The following is a 12,907-nucleotide window of genomic DNA, read 5'->3' on the forward strand; positions in this document are numbered from 1 at the left end:
ACGGTCCTAGAAAAACTCAGAATTTACTCACACTGCTGTCCTGCGGCAAAACAAGGGTATAATGATCACGCCAGTAGATGGTGAAATATGTCCCCAAGAAAATTGGTCCTGCCAGAATAATTGCATGAAACTTGTCTGTAAAACCTCAGTGAGGTTTAAACATGCACGGTAAGGCAGATGATATCTTTGAACATTTCAGTGTGGATGATGACTACCTCATGGCCTGATTTAACAAACTTTAAGCCTCCTTTCCACAGCACGCGACATTTGTACACGATTGTCGCATTTCTCCCTCTCGCGGCAGGCGTGCTTAACTTTCAAACTGGTCGTGCAGTAGCCCTAACTGTTACCTTGACATGTTCACCATGGTAAAGTTAATAATTTGAATGAATATAATGTATAATGTATGAATACATCGTCACAAATCAGATTACCCCCTAAATAAAAACAGTAGGTTTTATGGGGCTAATCACGTAAATAATGGTTTAATAATTATTTCTGCCATAATTATTATGAACCACCATTTTACATAAATGATGTTGAAGAATAATGTCAAGGTTAACAAAATATAGGTAATTCTGCCCTCGCACCGAAAGATCACATCCGGTCGGGCGTTTGCACACGGCCTGGTCGCAGAAGTTTAAATATTTGAACGCATCCGAGGCTCAATTTGGATCTGAATTTCCACATACATATGTGATCGGAACTTCACGCGGCTCTCGCACTACTTCTGGCCGCAAACCTGTATTTACCGTCTTCATCTGAAAATGTATTGATTTATGACGCAGGAGGCGGCCTCAAACTTCGCCTCGGCCGGAAAAAGCCGCGGTGAAAGGCTGAGCCGCTGCGGGAAGTGAAAGAGGCTTGCTGCAGTAAGAACTGAGGAGCGGGCTGGTTGAATGCCTGCTGGTGCTGCGATTCCAGCGCTCAAAGAGAGCCCGGTCTTGATCGGAGTCTATTGGCCACGACGTGTGGCTTGGCACGAAGAGCAGCTGTCGCGATGACGTTTGATGGTGCTCAACGGCCGTGTTTGATGATCATGGTCAGCAAAGTAGCATATCTGAAAAATCACCGGTATGGATCTCCTTGTTGGAAGGAAGATTTCGTCTGTGATAAGATGACAGACAGCGCGAACCGGGATGCTGAAAACTGTCAATGAACAGAGATAGGTTCTGCTGTTATTTATACCTTGTCATGAGTTGATTACTGATTGGTCTCCACTTGTGTTAATCAGGTTAATGAACTGCGACTGTTCCTCCCGAACTTTGTTATAAAACAGCATTCAATATTAATGTAATATCTCAAGAAGCCATCACAACAAATCGGGGTTGGAGTGAAACAAATATGTCAGGGTAACCGATTGGTGGGACAACTTTATTAAAGAAGAACTGTTTCAAATGAATAATTTATGTCCTGGAGCAGGTGAGCTACATTTAAATGCATGTAATTTTGTCATTGGGAATTTACTTGCAAAGAGCATCTTTATATTTCTTCAGCTTCTTTACAAAAACCGTTTTATATCAAACTGGCAGATCAAGGTTAACAATTCAGCTCTCTTCCATCTCACAGAATTCATGTTTTTTACTCCCTAATGGAATCTCTGCGCCCTTACTGCAATAACAAAGCACTTTTGCAACATAATTGAGATGTGATAATTAGCAGTTGAAAGATTTCTTTCCCTGGTTCGCTCGTTTCTTGGAAATTTGTTGATGGGTTGTAAGTACAAGTTCTGTCAGTAAGCAACTGTGGATTTTTTGCATTGCTACAAATTTTAACGAAATCCCATGTACAGTGTGCTGGCACCAACCTGATATTTTGAAATTACATTTAATAGTGGAGGCTGGCAGAAAGAGAAGTCAAGAATCCCAATCTGCTGCCAGGACCAGCGATAGTTTTGCAGGGCTGTATGTTCGGGATGCAACGGAAGAGTAGCGAGGGACTGGCTCGTAGTAATACATCTTGTGGTAATAAAAAAATTCTAATAAAGTGGGAGGTAAAACAGCTGAAACTTTGAAAAGGTCAGTAATCAAAAGTGTACAGATCACTTGCTGGTGAATCCCTGAGCAGGATGCGGTTTAATTAATGGAGCTTATCAGTGCTGGCTTTGTGCTGTAAGGCCATGAGCGGGGTTATCTCATGCACATTATCAGATGGCTGGAATGGGATGGACATCAAGTGTGTGGTTACAACAGTTGGGCTGCATCTCAAAATTTTACAATTATTATTTTATTCATGCATTTTACTCTATAAAAGCAAAATGACCATTGAATGATATGAATAATTTAACAGTTTGTCCCTATATTTCATTGAATTATTGTCATCAGTGTTAAAACTAGAATTTGGAAAGTACATTCAAAGTGCTGCCCAGATCAATGTTAATTAGAAGACAAAGCTGTATATATTTGTCATATTTTCTTACCATACTAGAAAAAGTTTATTTTGAAAGACAATGCAGTTTAGGTTCTTTTATGACATCTTAGAGAAAGTAATTTTTTATTAATAAAATCAAAAGTAGTTCTTTATAATTAGTAATATGGTCATTTCTAATAATTTATAATACTCATCAGCAGTGCTGGGTAGTAAATGTAAATATATATGTATCCAAAAACAATGTACTTGTAATTAGATTACTTTTTTTATGAATTACATGATTACATATTCTTCACACAATGGCAGCAATTTATGTATAATTTATTAATTTTCGCTTTTAAAGTTCCCTTTCTAAAAATCCTTCTGAGTCATCACATTTAGCTTTGAAAAGCTTAATGCGTTTTATGATGTTGATATCATAGAATGAAATATATTTTCTGTCTCTGCGCTTTTTTATAACAATGTGGTACAATTAATGGTATGAAACAAGTTAGATAAAAATTATATAAAATGTAGGCAGAATGATAAGTAACCAGAATTACTAGTTACTAACTGCAGTTTTGAATCATTTAATAATCATCAATGAATTACAATTTTTAAGTAATCTACCCAGCCTTGTTTATCAGGTTTTAAAGGTACAAAACAGAACCCACGATGACTCTTTCCTTTCCTTTCCTTTCCTTTCCTTTCCTTTCCTTTCCTTTTGCTTTCCTTTCTTCGTTGGTGCTTTTTCTTGTGTGGGTGAGCAGAAAGAGTGTATCTCCAGGTTTGCTGTGTCATCAGTCATTCTTCACTCCTCCTTTTAAGAAAATGCAGATAGTGGTGTTCCCCTCTCTACGTTGTCTTCCAGGTAATTGTCAGAGAGACAAGCTCTGCAGGAGGTGAAAGCTCAGGCCCTTAGATGCTACTTGAACTGTCAAACAAGACTAGCAGATACAGTTAGGTGCTTCATCCATTTTTAAATGCAATGACTGACTAAAAGGTTTAGGTGAGAATGCAATTGCTCACATGTGATGTATACAGGCAAAAATAGAAAGCTAGATGGGCGCTGAACTCATCAGGGACTTTGTATGTGAAACTCTTTGTTTAGCTAGGATATCTTGAGTATATTCAGAATGGAAGCTGTTAGGGTTGGCAGATATTCACACATTGTATTCTTATTGTTGTTTGTCTTGGCAGGGGTTGCAAGGTCTTACAGTTTAGGTACAAACGCCAATTGCTAATTCTTGCCCCATTAACATTAATAGTTCCATAGAGCGCAACAGCAAAATTGACTGAATAACTCGGCCGAGTAAATGATTCAATGACTCACTCATAAAGACGGTTAATAATTAAAAATTAAAATTTTATTTTTAATTAATTAATTTGGTGCAACACTACAAATGGTCAAAAAAGTCATAGAAAACCCATGAGGCATTTATGTGTAAATTTGGATAGTAAGATCTTTTTATATAGTTTTTGTTTATTTCTGATGTCAAAAAGTTGACTGATTGGCCAACTGACCCAGTGCATTGTGTTTGGCTGAACACCGCAAGCACTCGTAAATATAATGCCCCTTTCCATAATCGCGAGCTTCATCTTTCAAAATACATGTAATGACAGTTAATTATGTCCTTAGATTTACCATCAGTTCAAGTCCGAAAGGGGAACAGAGTTGTGTGTCAGACACCGTGATGAAGCATTTATATGTTTGCAGTACAAGGCACTGACGGTTAAGACAACTGTCTCCACTTTGTGACCCTGTCTCTCTCTCTCTCTATCTCTCTCACACACACACACACACACACACACACACACACACACACACACGCACACACACACACATGACATGCAAAACTCCACATTGAAACATTAAAATAGCAAATACTTAAACTTAAAACAAAACATACTTCCAGTAGCTGATTCAGAAGAACCAGATTGTCGTTGCAAAGTCAGAATTATCTCCTGTTTTTGCTTTCGCCTAGAAAGCTTTACAGATCTTCTTCATGCACAAACACTCCAAAGAGAAAGGATAATTTTAAATTGCATCATATGACCCCTTTAAGTTTTTATACTGATGAGAAGTTTTTCATAGTACATAAGGCTAATTTATTTGATTCCTTATGATATGACTCTTTATAAATAATTCAGTCATCAAATGTATATTTATTTTATCTTGGGCCTTATTGGCCATGACGATTCTAAGTATGGGTTTGTCCATCTCTTCTTTAATGCATTTACTTTGAAAACTAGACGTATTCTGTGTATTACAGATTCCAGAAAATTCAGAAGACTGTAAGTTCAGCTTCCCTTCTCGATTACTCGCTTAAATCCTTTCCTTCACCTCATCAAGAGGCGTATGAATAATAAATCATCTTTAAAATTTGATTCTGGAGTATTACGCTGAAGCACATTGAGAATCTTTTACCGGTTTGAACGTGAGTGGATTATCCAACTCTCTTCCATCATTTGTGCTATGAAAGAAGGCAGGAAAGCGGAACTTTACAGAGAAGATCAACAGGAAACAGAGCTTTACAGTCAAATGTCTGCTTATTTTAGAAACGGATAAGCTTCAAATTTAATTTTGAAGTATATTTATGCGCCATGCTAAGCTAGTGTAAAATTAGAGCCCTGGTTTAGCCTAAATAGGAAAGGAAGTGCAATTAAGGCAGTTTTTTATTGAATATGTCTACATTGATCAGTCCTACATGGCCTCTCGGCGAATACGTGAGATAACCTGGCCATAAATACAAACTCTTCGACCCAATGTGCGATAAAACATCTATATATAATATCAGGCAGGAGCTGAGAGAGTAAAAAAGGCTGCTGGGGATGGTGTGTACTGTCAGCATTCATTTGTGCAGCAGTATCCCTGCACTGGGCCGGCCCACACCTACAATCTCTTCACATGAATAAAAAATGACATTTCAATTTATCTTTGTTGTTACGTTCTGGCCCTTGCATACTGATTTTCTATGTTTCAGGGAAAATGAAGCGGTAGAAAAACAGAACAGAATCTGCCAGGGAACTCACAGTGCTTTCCTTGAATAAGAATCAAACGTTAATCTACCAGTCGGGAGGATATATTATTGCTTTTTTTTTCAGTTCCCATAGAAGGTGTTTGAGATGAGATTGGGTGAATGGTATGTTTTACCATGCATGAAAATGGAATACGTTGAAAGTTACGCACGCATTCTAGTGGAGGAAACGTCTGAACCGCTGTGAAATGCAGAAATGAAAACTATTACTTCCCTGGATTGGCTATTTGCATTCCTCTTGCTTTTTTTGAGGCTATTGAGCCAGTTCTGCTCTTTCATTTCCCCCTTCTTCAGAATGAATGGAATGTCCTTTTATCAAATAAATCAACCCTGCGGATTAAATTCTCTCTGGGGACTCTTGTGGTACGTGTCCTGCTGGTTATGAATTCCTGGCAAAGACACAGGTGTTCTTGACCCAACACTAGACCAACAGGATCTGCCCCTGCCAAGTCATTTGCATTTTTAAAAGAGACACATTAATCAATGCTTTGTGGCCCTGCGCTGGCACATTCATCTTCCTCCCCTAAACAACAAATAATGCACATCAGGATGAAAGTGCACACATATGACACATGTATACATAAAACCAACGCATTTGCATCCTATTAGCATAGTGAAATGATCCATTTGACACATTCATTCAATAGAATTTGGCTGGGGGTGGCCCATTATGCTTTCATTGTGGAGTTCAACAGATGGTTTTGTGTACAGGCATGCTTTGCAGCCTGTTAAGTGCTGAATGTTGTTAGCACATTGTGAAAAATACCTCACACATTCACTTTATACACCCAGCATTAATACACATACTGTACATTTTGATATCATATCTGTTTGTTAAACTTTATCACTGAACATTGGTGTTTTTTTTTGTTTTTTTGTTTTTTGTCTCAGGGCCAGAAAAGATGATTAGTTCTGTATAAGAGAAATTACTCTTAGAGTTATTTTGTAATATCATCAATATCATTTTTTAAACTTTGACCACTTTATAGTCGACAACAAAGTAAAATAAAAAAAAAATAAAAAAAAATAACAAAGAATTTATTTTTTACACATTTAAAGATATAAAGTCAGAACTGTGATACATACACTTCAGAAATTCAGAGAAGAAAAAGTCAGAATTGCTATATATAAACCAAGAATTCAGAAAAAAAATGTGTTATGCATATCTGACTTCATATTTTACAATCCTGACATTTTTTCTCAGAATTGCAAGATATACTGTACATGTAAAATTAGTAGGAACAAAATCTGAATCGTAAAATATAACGATTAAAATATTATACTATAAATAAAATACGAGATTATAATATAATTGTATAATTTTAAAAACATGATATTAAAAAAAACACCTGTGAGATGTACATATATGTAAATATATATATATATATTATATATATTAGAATTATATAAAAAAAATTGATTTCTCTCTCTCTCTCTCTCTCTCTCTCTTTCTTATAGTATAATATACTATAATTTTTTTAAAGGGATGTGTTTTAATGGTTGTATTTGCTAAAGTTAATATGGGGAACAAGATTTTTGGATTTTCTTGCCAGACTTATCCAAAATGCTTTTGCTGGGCATGTGGTGAGGTAATAGTTGTAGTTTAGAGTTGATCCATGCCCTAACATTATTGTGCCTTTGAGCAAGACACTTAATCCCATGTTTCCCTAGCAGGATTTTTACTGTAATAAGTGTGCAGTAAATTGCTTTTGGATAAAAATGTCTGCTATGTAACTTTTTATTGTTTGATAGCCTGGTTTGATAAAAGAATAAAGAATGATGGGACAAGCAGAAATATAGTAGAACGGTTGAAGAGCAATACAAAGTTTATTATAACCAGCACATGTGAGTACTTCAGTCATTGTAACTTATCATTCCCAGATCTTGAAATGCGCCCTTGAGCGATTTGATCCTTCTCAAGGAGCATAAACATTTATTTCTTCTGTGGTTTTCATCCAGTTTCCTTCCAAAGTGGATCCAGTACAGTGTCATTCATTGACTTGCTCTGTCAGTAGTTTTCTTGCTGGTGCATAAGGAACCTGATGCAATTACTAAGCCATGTTAAATTAAGCACTGCATTTGTGCAATCAATCACCAGCCAGAGGGCACCTCTCAAGAATTCATTAAAATACGCAAACAATCGTTTAAACATGGCCGCAGCTTATCTGCTGTCTTTCACACTAACATTAGATGTCTGCATTCAAAGGAGCCTGAATGACAGAACTAAAACACTCAGGGATGCGTTAGAGAGGACACACACAGCTTCTGCTGTACTCTGCTTCCCATCATATTGTCTGGATTTGCATATATATGTATGTCACATTAGACGTTGAATCATTTAGAAACTAGGAGAATTTAATCCCTATGAGAGGATGAATAATATGAAGAGTTTGGTTCCAAAACGCTATAAATCCGTTTGATTAATTTGTGTAAAAATGCGTTTTCTTTACCAGGAAAGTGGCTAGATGAAAACCACTATTTTCTGTTTCAAACTTTCACATAGCATCTTTAGGTTATAATAACATTAAAATTTCAAATCCAGATTTTGATTTTCAAAGATTTTTTTTTATAAACCCCCCCCCCAATACAATTCATCCATGGTAATCCATTGTTTTTTTTTGTTTTGTTTTTTTCAAAATGCAAAAAAAAAATCCATTGAATCAATATGAAAGTTATTAAAAAGAAGTTATGAAAGTGATATAGCTTAGCTTGTCAGTGATTTACGGCTCTGTGTATTAAATGCATCTGAATCATTTCCATCTGAGAGCACATGGAGATTTACTGGTACTATTAATCGAAGAACCGGCTTTAATGATGAGACATCATGACAATCACATGCGATTTATTGTGCAGCCCTAGTTTGTTGATCAAAAAGTACAAAGTAGATAATGAAAACTAGGATGTCGGGTGTATTCAAAGCGCCGCCGTTACTGTAGAGTCGTGGTTGAGCGGATATATTGCATTCTGCAAAAAGGGGGTGATGGGAGTTTGTAACGGTTTTAGAAAAAAAGGGAGAAAATATCACAGAATAACTCACGAATATCGCATTTTGCGTAAAATTAACAATTTACTTTTCAAAACTGACCAGAAACAATACTGATACTGAAAAAAGAAAAAAGGAAAGGTGTTTGTCGCGTTTTGAACCAAACTCTTATTGTATTTTCTAGATAAAGTGTTCTAAGTTTTCATTATTATTACAATAATTGTTAATACTTATTTCTTCCACTTTTTTGAGTGTAGTAGAAAATGGAATAACAAAAGGTATTATGAAACCAATGTCGATCTTATAACATTTTTCATTGCATTAATCAAGAATGTGAAAATATTCAATTAATAACATAAAAAATATATATTTTCTTCCCTTAATAGGAATCTCAATGATAATTTTAGGTAATTCTGTTTTGTGCGACTCTTTTATCTGCAAATGTTCTCAAATGTTCATAGCGGCTCACTGTAGTGTGCTGCAATACATTATGGCCAATATATTGTAGATTTCGTAAATTTTCTGTCAGCGTTGAAGTGTTTAACTGAAGAATGTAGACATGTATATTTCTTCTGTGGAGCATGAGAGCTTGCAGAAACGGTAAATAATGCCATTTTATGTGCGTAACACATTCCCAGCTGACATCTGTGAACAAAGTACTTTATTATCTCAGACCCCTGCAGAACCGGAATGCATCACTCCTTTGTGCAGAGCAGAACTCCTTTCCTATGTAATTCCGAATACAATACAACACAACACAACAGAGGCAGTTAATTGGTCTAAAAATAAACCATTGAGGTAAAGACTGTGTAGATACGCACTGTATATCAGAATCACTTTTGGTACCTTTTGACCTCTGTGATGTCGAAAAAATTATTATGCATGTATTGTTACTAAAGAGAAAAGATACTTTTATAATAGTGCCCTGGTCAAGCTCAGTCAGTTTAATTAGCTTGATTATTTTTATCATTCAAATAAGTAAGAAAAGATTAATTGCTAAGGAGAATTATGGGTAATCAGCATCTCATTTGACCTCTCAGACAGCTCTTACACCCCAACAAGGTCCAGTTCATTAAAAATGATCTCTAGTGGTTCAGTAGATCTTGATTAAAACCACATTATTGAATTATCAGACTATATTCATAGCATTGACTAAATACTTTTATAATCAGAGCTTTGACCTTTATATTGCTTTAAAATTACAGGTGTAATTTGTGAGTATGAAACATTGTGGAGACATTAAAACATGCATGCTGTTAGTTGATGCATGTTGTGAAGCAATGCATTATGGGTGCTTTATCTACTGATAGAGGGATATAAACACACCCACATTAATGTGAGCTGCATTAAGTGTCATCTGACTAATGAGTTTTTAAAGATCCACTCATTTTTTCCTCAGTATTTAATTTGTTTATTTATTTTTTTAAATAATGAATAAAACTTTTGAAAAATGTTTACACTTGTGTTTGTTCACAGCTCATCTCAGCCTCAGACGTCACACCCACGGACCGTTGGCTGAACGTCTGATGCATCAGGCACACAAAAGTGAGTTTCGAAGTTGTCATCGGATTGGTCGAATTATACAGGATTTCTGGGAGACGTGTGTGTCGCATTCTTTAACGTTCTGCCAGGAAACAAAGATGCCGTAACACCCTCACGAAAGAAGAAAACCATAATGTTTACAACTGTGACGATGAGCGCTTATCAGGATCAACTACTGGATATTCAAAAATATGTGAAATATTTAACGTTTGCAGCATAGCATTTAAAATACGTCTGAGAGTCTTACACACCGATCTGTTATCGTGGCAACATTTCCAGGCCCCGAAACGTGACGATGAATGAGGCTAACTGTGATTGGTTGTTTGACATGTCGCTCAAATGGGCTCATGGGTGGGCCTTGGCCATTGAAAGCTGCCATGGATTCTGGACCTTCAGTCTGAAGTGCTGACAGGTTAGATCACATGATCTGAATTACTGCTCATTATATCAGCTCATCCATGTTTCCGTTATGGCATAGTAAAAGTAAAACAGGTAATCGCAATTCAGACTTTATTTTTATGCTGAGCTGGAAACAGGCTTCCATAAAGAAATCGGTATAAACTCACAATTCTGAAAATTTAAAGATATACTATAAACTCCTACTTAAATTTTCTGCATTTACAAAAAAATAATTCCCCTGCCATGGAATAAGAAATAAAAAAAGGTAGTTGTGACTTTTTATCTCATAATTCTTTCTTTTTTAATCGTGCAATTTTAATGTTATATCTCACAATTCTGACTTTTTTTCTCAGAATTGTGGATTTATATCTTGCAATTCTTGTCAGAATTGTATGATTTAAAAAAAAAATGTAATTACAGTTTTTAATTTCAAAATTATTACCATATTCATCTTGTAATTCTGACTTTATATCTCAAAATTCTGAATTCTTTTATCCCATGGTGGATAAAACAAACAAACAAACAAAAAAAATACATAATAATAAAACAAATAATAATCAAGGCAACATAAACACAACAAACAAACAAAAATACTAGGTGGACCATTTCCATTTCTGTCCCTCTAACATCCAGACATAACAGCCATCCTTTCAAGTAGACACTCACTCTATTTGTGTATAATAGACAAGTGGTAATACAACGATGAGTTGAGATTTCTGACACACATCATTGTGTGAGATAAAGTGGTCTTCTCATAGCAGCATCTTCACTGTAGTACATACTTGTAGGGCTAATTTTAGACACCTCTGTTGTTGTTTTCTGCTCACAGCAGGTGTGTTTCTGTCAAGCTTTTTCCATCTTGTTTATTGGAAAGTCTAATCCCCCGCAAGTCATTGAAATTACCTGCCTCAGGTTGCAAAAGTGAATAATTGAGCTGGGATTATACGGGCAAGCGGGTAAAGCAGCCTCGACTTCGCTAAACTTCTCACAGTTGAGAGATGAGGGGCTTTTACCTCTGTCCTGGCCTTCCGTCTCCGAGGCAGAGAGGCACATTTAATCAACACAAACACAGCAATAGCAACTTCAGGGGCTACTTGTAGCACTAAGTGTTTGCATGTTCAACTCAGTTTAGTGATTAAAGAGCTCACTGAGAGCACATGCCTCTTTCTCTCCCAGTGGCCACACTGTGATTTTGTTTTGATGAAAGAGCGAATTCATTTTAGGAAAGCAAAGGCAGTCTACTTCTCTTAGGATTTAGGCTTAAAGTAATGGCAAAATGCTTAGAAGATACTCTGTATGCCTTTTGGAAAACTTGTTTTATGTGTTGCACTTATAATGTGCTTCATAGCATCTCAGCTGCTCACTGATGGATCCTCTGCAGTTAATGAGTGCCGTCGGAATGAGAATTCAAACAGCTGATAATAACCCAATAATGCACACAACACTTATAAAGTGTTTGTTTGTAATTAAGAAATCTTCCATTAAGGTGTTTTAATCAGTCTGAATCAGGAGAGAAATGTCAAAGAATATAGAAATACAAAGACGGTTCACTCCTATCCACCTTATTTTTCAAAGCGGAAGTAAGCGTTTTCTAAGAAAGCGTTTTCTGTCAGTGTGCGAGACGCTGTAGGGAAAAAACGAGAAGAAATACAAAGTGCAGTAAACAGCAAAACTATTTGCACTACAAACCAGTGTGTTCATAATATAATATTAAGATAATACATTAAAATAATATGGTAATAAATACCAGTGTGAAATATCAAGCCGCAAAATGAGCTGCTTTGTACAGCTAAAAATAGCTGGAAGCAGATGACACCGGAAGCCAGACACATTAAATTTACATATGGCCGCTCCCGCTCTTACGGGAAAATAAATGGTGGGGTGCATTTCAAGTGGAATTGAGCATCCCTATGCTACTCCCTTCGAAGGGCAGAGCACTTGAAGCGTGTTCTTTGAAGGGTGTAGGGCATTGCTGTCTTGTATAAGCGTTTGGAACTCCATTGGCGAAGGGAATGACTGACCAAATGTTACCTTGACAATGCTCCATCAGTTGTTGCAAATAAATATTTCTTCTTATTATTTTTCTTTTATTCAAATATTGTCTAATTGTCTTATTTACTATTAAACGTTTTCAAACAAAAATTGCTTACACTATTGTCTTAAATCATATTTCTATCACTGAAAAAAAAACTCGTCTTACATTAAAATAGACAAATTTCATTAGCCTATTCTATTTATGTTTGTAAGTGAACTCAAAATCAACCCCAAATTTAATTTTAAAAGCATCACAAGATCTCCTAACCAAAGATCACATGATCACAAATGGAAATCACTCCCATTGCAGTTTCCCTTCGCTAACAGACTCTGGAAGGGCCCTTCGTTAATGGACTTTCTGTGTTCACTTTCATTTGGAACATCCCTACAAGTGGCATCAAAAAAGGATTATTATGGATTATGGATTGTTGTTTTGCCCAAAACAAACAAACAAACAAACAAACAAAAAACAACATGTGCAAACATGCAGCTGTTCACAAGACTTGTTGGCTGACTGTAGTCATGTGTATCACTTGTAGATTATTGTGATGTTTTTATCAGC

At 36.1% G+C, this 12,907-nt stretch overlaps 1 long non-coding RNA gene across 1 annotated transcript; it reads left to right on the forward strand.

Moving 5' to 3' along the window:
• The first annotated feature begins 1,288 nt into the window (after window positions 1-1,288).
• LOC127976569 (uncharacterized) lies at window positions 1,289-10,586 on the forward strand. The gene is made up of 2 exons (XR_008157825.1): window positions 1,289-1,422; window positions 9,847-10,586. It is a non-coding gene; the product is annotated as an uncharacterized LOC127976569 (long non-coding RNA).
• Window positions 10,587-12,907: the final 2,321 nt, after the last annotated feature.

The sequence above is a fragment of the Carassius gibelio genome, chromosome B17, assembly GCF_023724105.1.
Source record: "Carassius gibelio isolate Cgi1373 ecotype wild population from Czech Republic chromosome B17, carGib1.2-hapl.c, whole genome shotgun sequence".
NCBI lineage: Eukaryota > Metazoa > Chordata > Actinopteri > Cypriniformes > Cyprinidae > Carassius > Carassius gibelio.